The 14,224-nt window shown below is 40.6% G+C and overlaps 1 long non-coding RNA gene across 2 annotated transcripts in view; it reads left to right on the plus strand.

Annotated features, from left to right (window-relative positions):
* LOC105744400 (uncharacterized) overlaps positions 1–14,224 on the plus strand; it is a 52,272-nt gene that overhangs the window by 6,526 nt on the left and 31,522 nt on the right. Inside the window, exon 1 of one of the 2 annotated variants that reach the window (XR_001117501.4) lies at positions 295–350. The exons of the other annotated variant lie outside the window; for it this stretch is intronic. This is a non-coding gene — a long non-coding RNA (uncharacterized lncRNA). Of the gene's footprint in view, positions 1–294; positions 351–14,224 lie in introns of those variants that run through there. 2 annotated transcript variants of the gene reach the window in all.

A 14,224-nucleotide genomic window follows, 5' to 3' on the forward strand; every position in this document is an offset into this window, starting at 1 on the left:
GCACCACAGATCCCTCAGTTTGGTATAGAAGTGCTCCACCACATGACTTCAACCTGTCTTTCTCGCCTTGTTTCCCTCTCCTTCCTACAAACCCTGGGCCTCAGGCCAAGCAGATGACTCACTCTCCCCTCAGCAGGCCGCCGTCCTTTCCACTTCTCTGCCTTGGCTTAAGATATGCCCTCCAATTGCGTGTTCATATTTCTCCCTGTTCCATGGCAATTACAATAATAACCACTGTGTGGGTCTCATTGATTCCTTACATAAGTCTATGAGGTAATATCATTATCTTCTTTTCCAGATGAGGGTGCAGTGGCAGAGGGAGTAAAGGAATTTTCCCAGGGTCACAACTGGTAAGTGGCTGGACCAAGGTTTAGACCTCTGACTATCTGACCAAACACTTCTATGTTCTTAGCCACTGTGCCTCTGACTCCTGTAAGAACTTCTTTGAGAACTTTACCTACCAATGACCCTTTCCACCCCCAAACTCCTGCTTAGATCATAGCCCTCAGTAACTATCTGATGCATGAAAGAATAAAATAACATGACTTTATAATAAATTATAGAAAGAACAAAAGAGAAGGAAGAGTCAAGGATAAATCCAAGGTTTCTAGACTAATAGCCTAAAGAATGTGACTATCATTGCCAAAGTAAGTCTCATAAGAAGAGGTGAGTTTGATGGGTTGGGGGCCACAGGGATCTTGATTTGGGGATATCTAAGTGTTCAAGTGAAGATGCACTATGGAGAAGTCACTGACAGACCTCATTTGAATTGTCATTTTAGAGATTATAGCTTAGAGCAATTCCTTCCTTCTCTCTCTTTTCACACTTTCCCTTTATATCATCCACTTTCTTTCAGAAATATTATTGAGTCTTTTCTTGGTGCCTGGCATTATGATTAGTGCTTGAAGATACTGAGATTTATAAGATACTACATCCTGTTCATACCAGTCACACTTTAAAAAAAAAAATTAGAGCAGTTGTACATTTATAGAAAAATCATGCAGAGAGTACAAAGTTCCCATAAACTCTCCTCACACACACACACTTTTTTCTATTATTAATATTTTGCATTAGTTTGGTACCTTTGTTATAATGGATGATCTAATAGTGTTATAATTATGCTTTTAACTTTAACCCACTGTTTACGTTAGGGTTCAACTCCTGTGTTATACAGTTCTATCACTTTTTTTGTGTGTGTGTGGTAACTTTAATAACAAACATAATATCCTAAAATTTCCCTTTTAATCTCTTTATAAATATACAATTCAGTGGTGTTAATTACATTCACAAAGTTGTGCCTCCATCACCATTATTCATTGCTAAAACTTTTCTATCACTCTAAATTGAAACTCCGTACCAATTAAACATTACTTTCCCATTCCCCTCCCCCACCTGGCCCCTGGTAACCTGTAATCTAGTTTCTGACTATGAATTTGCATATTCTGCTTAGTAGTTGACCTTTTGTGCCTGACTTCTTTCATTCAGCTGCTCTTCAAAGTTCATCCATGTTATAGCTTCCATCAGAACTTCATTTCTTTTTTAAACTTAAAAAAAAATACCTTCAAACTTACAGATCAATTATAAAAATAATACAAGCCCCATACAGAGAACTCCTCTTTCTCTCTTTCCATTTTCTGAACACATGAGTATAGGTTGTATACCTCATGCTCCTTGGAATACTTATTTACTGCCATGTATTGTATCAATACAAATGCCTAAGAAGAAGGATATTCATTTATGCTGCCATCTTAAGTGCAGTTACTAAGTTCAAGAAATTACTACATTCCAATTTTTTCATATGTCCAAGTAATATCCCTTGTTAGATCCCACTCAGGATCTTGTATTGCGTTTAATTGTCTTGCATTTGTCTTTAGTTGCTCTTCTTTTTTTTTAAAATTGTGAGAACATATACAACATAAATTTTCCCATCCCCCAAATTTTTCACTCCCAAGCATGCCATTCAATGGGATTCATCACATTCCTTCACCACCTTCTATTACTTAAACTTTCCCATCTCCCCAAAGAGAAACCCTGTACATTCAATGCATTAATTCCCCATTCACCTGCTTCCCTCCCCTTGCCACCTCTACTCTAATTTCTGACTCTATGAGTTTACATGTACATTCTCCAATATTTTCTTTATAGTTACCATGGGGCTTAGATTTAACATTCTAACTCTGTAACAATCTTATGTGCTTTGATACAAACTTAACTTCAAAAATATAAGAAAACTATGTACTTATACCCCCTCTGTCCCCCCATCTTAATATAGTTCTTAACACAAATTACATGTTTATACATTTTGAGTCCCAAAGCACTGATTTATCATTCCATTTTATGCTTTTGCCTTTTAGATCATGTAGGAAGTAAAAAGAGAAGTTACAAACCAAAATAAAACGGTACTGGCATTTATATTTATCAGTGTTGTTAACCTCTCCAGAGATCTTTATTTCTTCATGTGGCTTCACTCTATTGTCCTTTCTTTTCAACCTACAAAACTCTCTTTAGCATTTACCATAGAGCCCATCTCATGAGGAGGAACTCCTTCAGCTTTTGGTTATCTGGAAGTGTCTTAATCCCTCCCTCATTTTGAAAGACAGTTTTGACAGATGTAGAACTCTTGGTTTGCAATTATTATTTTTATTATAGAACTTGTAGGTTTACAGAAAAATTGTGCACAAAACATAGAGTTCCCTTATACTCCTTGATTATTAACACCCTGCCCCTGTACATTTGTTACACTTGAAAGAATATTATTATACTTGTACTATTAATTTTAGTCCATGGGCTGCATTAGGGTCCACTGTATTGTACAGTCCCCTGGTTGTTTTTTAAGAACTTTTATTCTAGTAACATATATATATAACTTAAAATTTTGCCTTTTAGCCACATTCAAATGTATAATTCATTGCTCTTAATTTTATTCACAGAGTTGTTCTATCATCATCACCATTCATTGTCAAAACTTTTCTATCACTCCAAATAGAAACTGTGTACAATTTAAGAATTAACTTCCCCTTCTCTATCCCCATACTGTCTCCCAGTAAACTGTATTCTAGTTTTTGACTCTATGAATTTGCTTATTCTAATTGTTTCTTACCAGGGAGATCACATAATATTTGTCTTTTTGTGTCTGGCTTGTTTCACTCAACATGATGTCTTTAAGGTTCACCCATACTGCCGTGTATGTCAGGACTTCATTCCTTTTCATGGCTGAATAACATTCTATTGTATGTATAAGCCACATTTTGTTTACCCATTCATTGGCTGATGGATACTTGGGTTTTTTTCACCTTTTGGCAATTATGAGTAATGCTGCCATGAACATGGGTGTACAGATATCTATTCTAGTCCCTGCTTTAAATTCTTTTGGGTATTTATCTAGAAGTGGAATTGCCGGGTCATTTGGTAATTCTATTCTTAGCTTTTTGAGGAACCACCAAACTGTCTTCCTTAGTGGCATCAGCATTTTACAGTCCTAACAACAATAAACGAGTGTTCCTAATCCTCCACATCCTCTCCAATATTCACTATTTTCTGTTTTTAAAATAATATCTATTTTAATGGGTGTGAAATAGTATTTCGTTGTAGTTTTCATTTACATTTCTCTAATGGCTAATGATGTTGAACATCTTTTCATGTGCTTTTTGGCCATTGATATATCTTCTTTGGAGAAATATCTATTCAAGTCCTTTGCCCATTTTAAAATTGGGTTGTTTGTCTTTTTGTTATTGAGTTGTAGAAGTTCTTTATATAGTCTAGATATTAAACCCTTGTTGGATATGTGATTTCCAAATATTTTCTCCCATTCTATATGCTGTCTTTTTACTTTCATGATAAAGTGTACAAAAGTTTTTAATTTTGATTAGGTCCCATATATCTTTTTTTTTCTTTGTTGCTTGTGTTTTGGGTGTAAAGTCTAAGAAACCATTGCCTAACACAAGGTCCTAAAGATGTTTCCTTATGTTTTCTTCTGTGAGTTTTATAGTTCTGGTTCTTATATTTAGGTCTTTGGTCCTTTTGGAGTTGATTCTTTACATGGTGTGAGGTAGAGATCCACCTTCATTCTTTCACATATGGATATCTAGTTTCCTCAGCTACATTTATTGAAGAGAGATTCTTTCCCAATTGAGTGTCATTGACACCGTTGTCAAAAAATCACGTGGCCATAGATGTGAGGGTCAATTTCTGAACTCTTAATCTGATTCCATCTTTTAAAAATTAAGATAGGCTCATGCCACTTATTTTCTAACAATGTTTCAATGGCTTCCCACTGCTCTTAGGACCCCATGCTTAATCTTACTACAGCCATAACTATGCAAAAGTACTATGTGTTCTCTCTCATCTCCTCTATCCTCACCCTTTCCTTATTTCATTTCACTGAATAAGTCAAGCTACTGCCCATCTTAAGGCCTTTTCACAAGCTTTTTCCTCTGGCAAGATCACTCTTCCTCCTTTTTCCCTGCCTGACATCCTACCTCTGCCCTCCAGTCTCTGTCCTTTCCCAAAATCTTCATTTTTATTTTTTAAATTTTTAGTTTCTTAAAAATTACACAAATGTTATATAAAAAATATATGGAAGGGAAGCGGATTTGGCCCAATGGATAGGGCATCTGTCTACCATATGGGAGGTCCAATGTTCAAGCCCAGGACCTCCTGACCTGTGTGATGAGCTGGCCCATGCACTGTGCTGATGTGTGCAAGGAGTGCCCTGCCACACAGGGGTGTCCCCCCATGTAGGGGAGCCCCATGCACAAGGAGTGCATCCCATAAGGAGAGCTGCCCAGCGTGAAAAAAGTGCTGCCTGCCCAGGAATGGTGCCGCACACATGGAGAGCTGATGCAGCTAGATGACACAACAAAAAGAGACACAGATTCCCACAGAAGAACACACAGAGCGTTCACAGAGTGAACGGACACAGAGAACAGACAACTGGGGGTGGGGGGTGGAGGAGGGGAGAGAAATAAATTTCAAAAACCTTAAAAAAATATATATATATAGGGGAGTCCCATATGCCCCCTCCCCACACCCCCCACATTTTCCCATATTAACAACATCCCTCATTAGGGTGGTACATCCATTGCAATTGATGAACACATTTTGGAGCATTGCTAAGCATGGATTAAAGTTTACATTGTAGTTTACACTCTCCCACACAATTCTGTAGGTTATGGCAAGATATATAATTTCCTGTATCTGTTGTTTCAATGTCTTTCAGGACAATTCTCAAGTCCCCAAAACGCCCCTGTATTACACCTGTTTTCCCCTCTCCCTCCCCTCAGCACCTCCAGTGGCCACTGTCTCCACATCAGTGACATAAGTTCTTCCATTGCTAAAATCACAATAAGTCTATAGTAGAATACCAGTAGGTCCACTCTAGTCCATAGTTCATTCCCCAATCCTGAGGATTCTGGGATGGTGTATTAGTCAGCCACAGGGGTGCTGATGCAAAATATCAAAGATCTGTTGGCCTTTATAAAGGGTATTTATTTGGGGTAGAAACTTCCAGTTACCAGACCATAAGGCATAAGTTACTTCCCTCACTCAAGTCTGTTGCCACTTGTTGGAGCAAGATGGCTGCCGACATCTGCCAAGAGTTCAGGCTTCCTGGGTTCCTTTCTTCCCAGGGTTGGTTTCTCTCTGGGCTCAGTTGCCTTGCTCTCTCCACAATGCCAGCTGTTGCTCTCCCTGGGGCTCGATTCTCTCCAGGCTCAGCTGCTCTGCAACTCTGTGTGCTTACTTCCCAGGCTCCAGCTCAGAACTCCCGACTCTGTCCTTTGCCATATCTTTTCTCAGTGAGTTCCTGCCCACCAAGGGGTGGGGACTCAATGCCCTACTGACGTGGCCCAATCAAAGTCCTAATTATACTTTAATCAATTAAAAGTGATACCTCCAGTAGACCAGTTTACAAACATAATCCAATAACTGTTTTTGGAATTCATAAATAATGGCAAACTGCTACAGATGGTGATGCCTATTCCACCTCTAATTGAGAGGGGGCTTCAGTCCATATGGCTGATGGATGGGACTCTCTTGCTTGCGTTGTAGACTCTCTTGGTTCCTTGGTATGGTGCTTGTTCATCCTCACCTCCTGATAGCTCTCCTCAATGAGTCAATGAACTGGAGAGTAGGTGTTGCAACTCCTTGAGGCTCAGGCCCTAGCTGACACATGGACAGCCCAAAGATTCAAGTCTCTTGGACGTATACCTACCAATTCCAGCACTAACTATAGGTTCAAATAGAAAGGACAGAAGAGCCTTGTGTAGGGAAACCACAACTGAGTCCAATTCTATCACACTGGGGAGCACAAACCCCAAAGTAGGGCCCACTGGCAAAGCGCCAAACTCATGGGCTATCTGACCTGACCATAGTGCCTGGGTATTTCCAGAGCCCTCAGGAGACTCACTTTTTGGGGTAGTGTCTAATTTGGCTGTCAGTGAGATCCTGCTGAGATGTGCATAAGCGTTACCTCTGGAATGACCTAGCAACTCATTATCCCAGTGCCCTTAGAGCTCAACTTAAATGCCACTCCCCAGAAAAGCTTTTGATCTCCCAGATTCAGCTAGTGTTCACTATTGTGCATCTCAAAGGCCCCTGTGCCTCTTCCTCACAGCTCTTATCACATTTGTAATTAATTCATTTCTGTGATTATTTAATTATGATCTGTCTTTCTTGCTAAATTATAAACTCCATGAGGGTAGGAAATATGTTTATTTTTTTCATTGCTCTTTCCCAAATCCCCAAAACAATGTCCATTGCATAGTGGTTGTTCATAAAATATTCGTTGAATAAACAAATGAGTTTGGGACCTTGCCTTATAACTTGCCCAGTATCTCTGTCTTTCCAGATGTGTTGCCCTGCCTCACCCTTGACACTTCCTCACCTTTCTGGGTAGAAGAGCCACAAAGTCCACCTTGGTGACTGGGCCCTCTATGGCTCACAGACTTTGCTGATGCTGCTCACCTTCTCACTGCTCCTGGACTTGTCCACATCCAGCATTCTGCCTCGAGCCCCTGTTGCACCTGTAGAACTGGGCATGCTTCTTTCAGTACCTACTTTTGATGTCCATGTTAGTGCTTCCTTCTCATCATTCCAGGTCCCTGGTCCTTCTTGAATGCCCCATCTGAACTGTGTTGGGTACATGTGTCTGGAGACAACAGGAGGTTTTGAGGAGCTGGTAATGAGATCTTCACAGACTCATCGTGTGGGGGAACACTAATGCATGCTGTGCTTTCTCAGAAAAGTCTGCATAGGCCATAATCCCAGCTAAATAAACACAACACAAGGGCAGATATCTCACTGGAAGAAGGAAGTATTTTTATTACTGATGGAAACTATTGATTTTTGAATAGAAAGTGAGTCTGAATCACATTATAATGAAGAGAATGAGCAGTATGGGAATAAAACAAAAAAGGAAAGGGTAAAAACCTGAGAATCTCTTTAAATTGAGTATTGCGTTTACTGGAATAGAAACTAATTTTATCTGTATCACTCAGTAAGTATCATACACAGTGGAAGCAAAATAACATTAGTGTTTACACTTCCTGAGGTATTTGGAGACAACACTCACAATCCTGTACTAACATGAGACGAGCATGGAGCAGCTCATACCATATAATTTCATTTCACAACCCCCCCAAGGAACTGGACAGAGAAAGCCATGCTGTTTCTCTAAAATGTTTGAAGTAAACTTGATTGTGTCTTAAAATTGGCCCTAAGTCTGGCACTGGAGCTTTATTAGAAAGCTATGTCTCTAAGACTCAGTGTCATTCAGTTAGCGAAATAATTGGCAGTGATATTAATGCCCTGACCATAGGCAGGTCACAAACACTGTTAGGACCCTCAGTTTCCTTGTCTGTATTTGTAAAACAAAAGGGTTATCAGAATAGTTGTCACAAGATTTCCATGGTAAAGTGCTTGGGGAAGAAGGTGAGAATCTGAGGGTATGGAAGACTTGAGACTGGATAAAAAGATGCTAGATTGCTCCCCCAGGGAAATGAATATGAATTTGGGGGATGGAAGGGAATAGAGAAAAGGGGAGAGAGGAGGGAAAGGAAAGAGTTGACAGCCTACCAAAATGGGTAGAGAGATCTACCCTTTAGACTAGGGAGATCTAGTATCCAGGTATAAATTAAAGGCCTTCAAACCTTTAATACGGCACTTTTTACATAAAAAGATCTTATATGCATTCTGTGTGTGCATGTATGTGTGTGTAAATTAAAGAACAGGGCTGAGTTCAATGTCTGGGTCAGTGCTAGGTCAAAGATATAGGAGTGAGGAACAAGAGTTGAGAAGAGTCATGGAATTGACAGAAATATTGGAAAAGTAAATGGATTTTCTCAAGGGTGTGGGATGAGAGTTTGAACCAATACAACTTTTCCTTCTCAAGAAGGAAGACACAGATACATCCACAACATAGGCAAAATGGGTAAAATAACTCCTGCCCTGCTCTACTTATCTCATGTAGTTGCTGTGGGTTGAGGAGGACCTGTGGATGGATAATGCATCTGAAAGCTCTACCAATGCCACATGTTATTGTGATAACTATTTTAGGAGGCTTAAAGTCCTCTCTGCTTGTATCTCCAGACTTTGTAACTCAATTTCCAATCTGGAAAGCGTAAAACAGAGGTTATTGTTTATTCTTCCTGTTTATTGGAGACCAAGTCCCTCATCCCCACCCTGCCAGGGAAAGCTTCTTTATGATCATGTTATGGTAATAGCTAAAATAAATGCAAGGCTGAGAACTTTAGCAGAGATAGAAAGAGAATGAACAATTTCCTGCTAAAAGAGGGGAAAAAATTAAATTATGACACTAAGCAAGTGAAAAAATGAATAATCAATGGAAGGGAATCCATGCTTCTTTTCTAGATGACAGAGAGTGATGGAAACTGAGAAAGTGGAGTTGAATGAAAGTTCTCAAGATAACGAGTGGAGGCAAAGTCAAAAGAGAGCTTCTCCACTTTACCCAAATTACACAATTTTCATAAGTAGGGTGCGGGGAGAATTGAGCAGGATGTATAAAAATGAACCTATCTGAGCAAAAATGGTAACAACCAAAGGATAGACCATGGAAATTAGTGTGATAAGAACAGCAAAAATAGATATACCACTCCCAGGCATGTTAGACTTGGCCAATGACCCCTTTCACTTTGCAAGGTGGAAGACACCATCCCCATGGAACTGTCAAGCTGTCTCTGAGAAGATTAGATGATTTCTTTGAAGTAAACTGGGAAAGGCTCATTGGGCCATTTGTCTCTGGTTGGACCTAATGAATTTTTCTTCAATTCTAGCATACTTTGTTTTCCATTTTTATTAGCATTTTTTTTTTTTTTTTTTGGTAAGGTGAAAAAGGAGGCAGAGTGCTTTGCTGGATGTGAAAACAGTGTCAAGGAGGTCTAGGGCTATTGTGGAAGTCATGCTAAGAGAAGGCAATTCAGAACTATAGATGGCATACATATAGACAACACAGAGGCCCTGTTAATTTTCACTTCCTTCAGGTAAGGATGGGCAACTGTGGCGTGCACTCAAAGGAGCAAACAGAGTAGGGTGCTGGAGAGTGTGCTGGGCTGGGAGCCAGTGAACCTGGATCCTACTGCTCTGTCACTATCTCACACCTGATCTTGGGTAAACAATGTATCTTTCCTCACCTTTAGTTTCCTCATCAGAAAAATAGGATTAATCACATGTATTTTATTGCCCTCCAACAGAATGTTACATGTATAAATGTGTTGACATAGAGAGGCTCTGAACAGTCATACGATACGATTTAGAGTGAAATCATTTTTGTAACACTCCTAATCCTCTCTGAAGATCATTTCTTCCTTTTGGATTAGATCTCTCTGCCCCCCAGAACACTCAACTGTATCTCAAGGGACTGTTAATTATTCTCTGCTAAAGTGCTCATTGATTGATCATTTATGGAGGGCCAGCCACATGCCAGGCACTGTGCAAGACATTGGCAATTCAAAGATGAAACTGAACACCATCCTTGCCCTGGTGGAACCCATAGTCTAGGAAGAAAGCAAATATTACAAAGCATGGTGAAGTGTCGACACAGCAATCTTGATAGAGTGCTGTGGGAGAGATGGGAAAGATGGGGAGGAGGAGTCTGGGGGACAGGGGAAGGTTTCTTAAAGCATGAGATGGCATCTGCTCTGGCATGTAAAGGATGAGTAAGAGCTCCCCATCAAGAGGGCAGGGGGGACAGATGAGGAAAGGTGTGAAAATCTGAAAGTACTTCATCTATTTAGGAAATGTGAAGGCTGATGCAGATAAAACCTGAGCTAAGGGTAGGATGGGGAAAGATGGAAGATGATTCAGGATGGGCTGCTGGAGGCCAGGCCCATTAAAGGAATTTGGGACAGGTTGAAAGCAATGGAGTATTAACAATTAGTAGCCTTCCTGCAGTAAATTCGACTTGGTCATGATTTGTTATCCTTTTTATATATGTATTTGGAATGTCTTTGCTAAAGTTTGGTAATAAATTTTTTCCACTTATGTTGCTATATCATGTCTAGCTTTGATATCAGATAATACTGGCCTCATAGAATGAGTTGAGAAATGTTCCCTTCTCTGTTAGTTTTCTAGTGCTGCTATAACAAATTACCACAGCTTAAAACAACATAAATGTATTATGCTACAGTTCTGGAGGTCAGAAATCCAAAATTGGTCTTACTGGGCTAAAATGAAGGTGTTGGCAGGACTTTCCGCCCTCAGGAGACCATTTCCTTTCTTTTTCCAGGTTCTAGAGGCCACCTGCATCCATTGTTCTATTGTTCCTTTCTCTATCTTCAAAGCCAGCAACATAGTATGTTCAAATCCTTTTCTCACTCTGATTCTTCTGCCTCCGTCTTTCACTCACGAAGGACCCTTGTGGTTACATTGAGCCTATCTGGATAAACCAGAACAATCTCGCTATCCCCAAACCATTAATTTAATTGCATCTACAAGTCTCCTTGGTCTTGTAAGGTGAGATATTTACAAGTTCCAGGAATTAGGATTTGGGCATCTTTGAGAGGCCGTTGTTCTGTCTCCCATACTCATATTTTCTGTAAGTTTGTAAAAAATTGATATTGCTTCTTCCTTAAATGTTTGGTAAAATGCATCACTTAAGCTATCTGGGCCTGGAGTTTTCTTTGTGGAAAGATTTTTCTAGTCGAAAATTCAAAGCTTTAATATATATAAGTTGATTCAAGCTATCTACTATTTTTTTTTTTTGAGAGAACATTGGTAGTTTATGCCTTTAAGGAATCTAAGGTATTATTTTATCTAAATTGTTGAATTTACTGGCATAAAGTTGTTCCTATTATCCCTTTATTATCCTTTTAATTCTATAGAATATGTTGTGGTATTTCCTCTCTCATTTCTGGTATGGGTCATTTGTATCTTCTCTTTTTTCCCCTAATCAACCCGTATTGAGGTTAATGAATTTTATTGATATTCTTAAAGAACCAGATTTGGTTTCATTATCTGATTGTTTTTTGCTTTCCATTTCCTTGGTTTATACTCGTCATTATTTTCTTTATTCTCCTTACACTAGGTTTGATTTATTCTTTTTCCCTAGTTCCTTAAGTGGAAGCTTAGGTTATTGATTTGAGAATTTTCTGCTTTTCTAATGTTTAAGTATTTGATACTCTGAATTTTCATCTGGGTACTGATTTCAGTGCATTTCATAAACTTTGATAGGTTGTGTTTTCTTTTTTTTTTTCAGTTCAAAATACTTTTTTTTTTTAAAGATTTAATTTGTTTATCCTCCCCCCACCCGCCATTGTTTGCACTTACTATCTGCTCTTTCTGTCCATTTGCTGTGTGCTCATTGCATCTGCTTGTCTTCTCTTTAGGAGGCACCGGGAACTGAACCTGGGACCTCCCGTGTGGGACAGAGGCACTCAGTTCCTTGAGCCACCACAACTCCTGCTTTTGTTGTGTCTCTCATTGTCTTTCCTCTTTGTGTCATCTTGTTGCATTATCTTGTTTCATCAGCTTGCTCTGCCTGCCTGTCGTACCAGCTCACTGTCTTGCTCATTTTCTCTAGGAGGCATCAGGAACTGAACCAGGGATCTCTCATGTGGTAGACAGGAGCTCAATCGCTTGAGCCACATCTGCATCCCTCAAAATACTTTCTAATGTCCCTTGTGCTTTCTTTTTTGACCCATGGGCTATATAGAAGTATGTTGATTACTTATTTTTTTAATTTATTTTTGATAGAAGTTATAAACTTATAAAACAATCATGCACATGTGCAGAATTCCCAAACAACACCCCTCTATCAACACACCACACTGTGGTGAAACATTTGTTACAGATAAGATAATACCATCTGATTGTTACCATGTCCATAGTGTACGTTTGGCTCATATTTTCCATACTGCCTCATTATCAACAGAGTACATCTTTGTAATAGATGGAAGAATATTATATTATTACTGCTAATCACAAATACAACTGGAGGTCACTCTAGTTGTATTTTTCCCATGCTTCTTCACGTTCCCACTGCCCTGCAGTAGTGATGTACATTGTTGTTTAATTTATAATTATTTAGGAATTTCTTCAGATATCATTATGTCATTGCTTTTCAATTCAATTTCATTATGGAATGAAAACATACTCTGTGTTATTTCAATGCTTTTAAATTTTATCAAGTCTTGTTTTATGGCCAAGAATATGACCTATCTCAGTAAATGTTTCATATGCATCACTTTAAAGGAATATATTTTTTTGTGTCTTTGGTTGGAATGTTCTATAAATGTCAATTAGGTCAAGTTGGTTGATAATGTTATTCAAGCCTTATATAACCTAACTGATTTTCTGTCCTCTTGTTCTATCTGGAATCTACTTTCTCTGATATTAATATAGCTTCTCCAGCTTACTTATTTTTTTTAGGAGGTACCAGGGATTCAACCTGGGACCCCATTCATGGGAGGCAGGAGCTCAACCACTGAGCTACATCCAATCCCTGCCAGATTACTTTTGATTAGATTTAACATGGAATACATTTTTTCCATCCTTTACTTTAAAAAAAAAATTATTGAAGTATATCACTCATACATGAATATACATAAACAATAAGTGTACAGTTGCGGTCACCCCTCGGGCTGAAGTGTGGTTTGCTGGCCTGGCAGGGGAGCAGCCGCGGTAGGCCTAATTCCGCTGCCCCCATAATAGGGTGGTTGGTCGGGCCCACCGCCACCCCTGAAGGAAGCTCTTTGAAACAGCCCCAAGTCTTCTGTAACCGCGGCCCCCCATGCCGCCATCACTCTCAAGCAGCTCCAGCCCTGCTAAACGGCCCGCAACTCGCTTTCCCCGGCCCACGGCCTGCTTTCTAGCATCTAATAACGTTTCTGCTTTTGCCTCCCCATACTTCTGCGGAGCTTCCTCCTGTCTCGACCTCACTCCTCTTCTCAGCCATCCAAAGCGTCCTTTCTCGTCCCCCGCCCCCCTCCTTTTTTCGCTTGAACCCCTACTGCGTTGCAGATTGGGCCGCCCCATGTCGGCCCGCCCCATTAACATCGGCCTTTTTCGCGCCCGTGAAGACTTTGGCCTTCTTATTGTCCTCGCCTACATCTCCACCACTCCCGACGCTGCCGCCACCACCATCGCTGGTGCCCTGACGCGACTTGTCCTCACCGCTGCGATCCTCCAGACCATCACACAGTCTGCCTCTACCGCTCTTCGCCGCCAAGAAGAGATCAACTACCTGTAACGCGCTGTCATCCTGGACTTTTAACAAGCAGATGGACCTTATAGCCACCGAGATCAACAAGAATTGGACATTGGCCACCCTTGCTTGCAACGGCAAGATACTGCCCCCCAAATTGTACATTTGTATCCCCGTCATACTCACCTCCCTCTTCAGCCCCGCTTCCCTCATTGCTTACTGCCTCTTGGGCCTCGGCTACTTGTTGCTGCTGCCATCCTGGCCCTTATTTGAAAAGAAGGGGGAAATGCGGTCACCCCTCGGGCTGAAGTGTGGTTTGCTGGCCTGGCAGGGGAGCAGCCGCGGTAGGCCTAATTCCGCTGCCCCCATAATAGGGTGGTTGGTCGGGCCCACCGCCACCCCTGAAGGAAGCTCGGCATGGGCGCAGAGTGCCCTCGGGTCTCCCCTTCTCGGCAGCCATGCTTCCGCGGCCACCCCTCCTCCCAGATGGCGCCACCCGATGCCTTGTGGGGCGGCACCCTTCTTCTTCCTTCTCCCTGTGCAGGCGCAGGGCAGAAAATTCCAGTC

Source organism: Dasypus novemcinctus, chromosome 13 (assembly GCF_030445035.2).
Source record: "Dasypus novemcinctus isolate mDasNov1 chromosome 13, mDasNov1.1.hap2, whole genome shotgun sequence".
Taxonomy (NCBI): domain Eukaryota; kingdom Metazoa; phylum Chordata; class Mammalia; order Cingulata; family Dasypodidae; genus Dasypus; species Dasypus novemcinctus.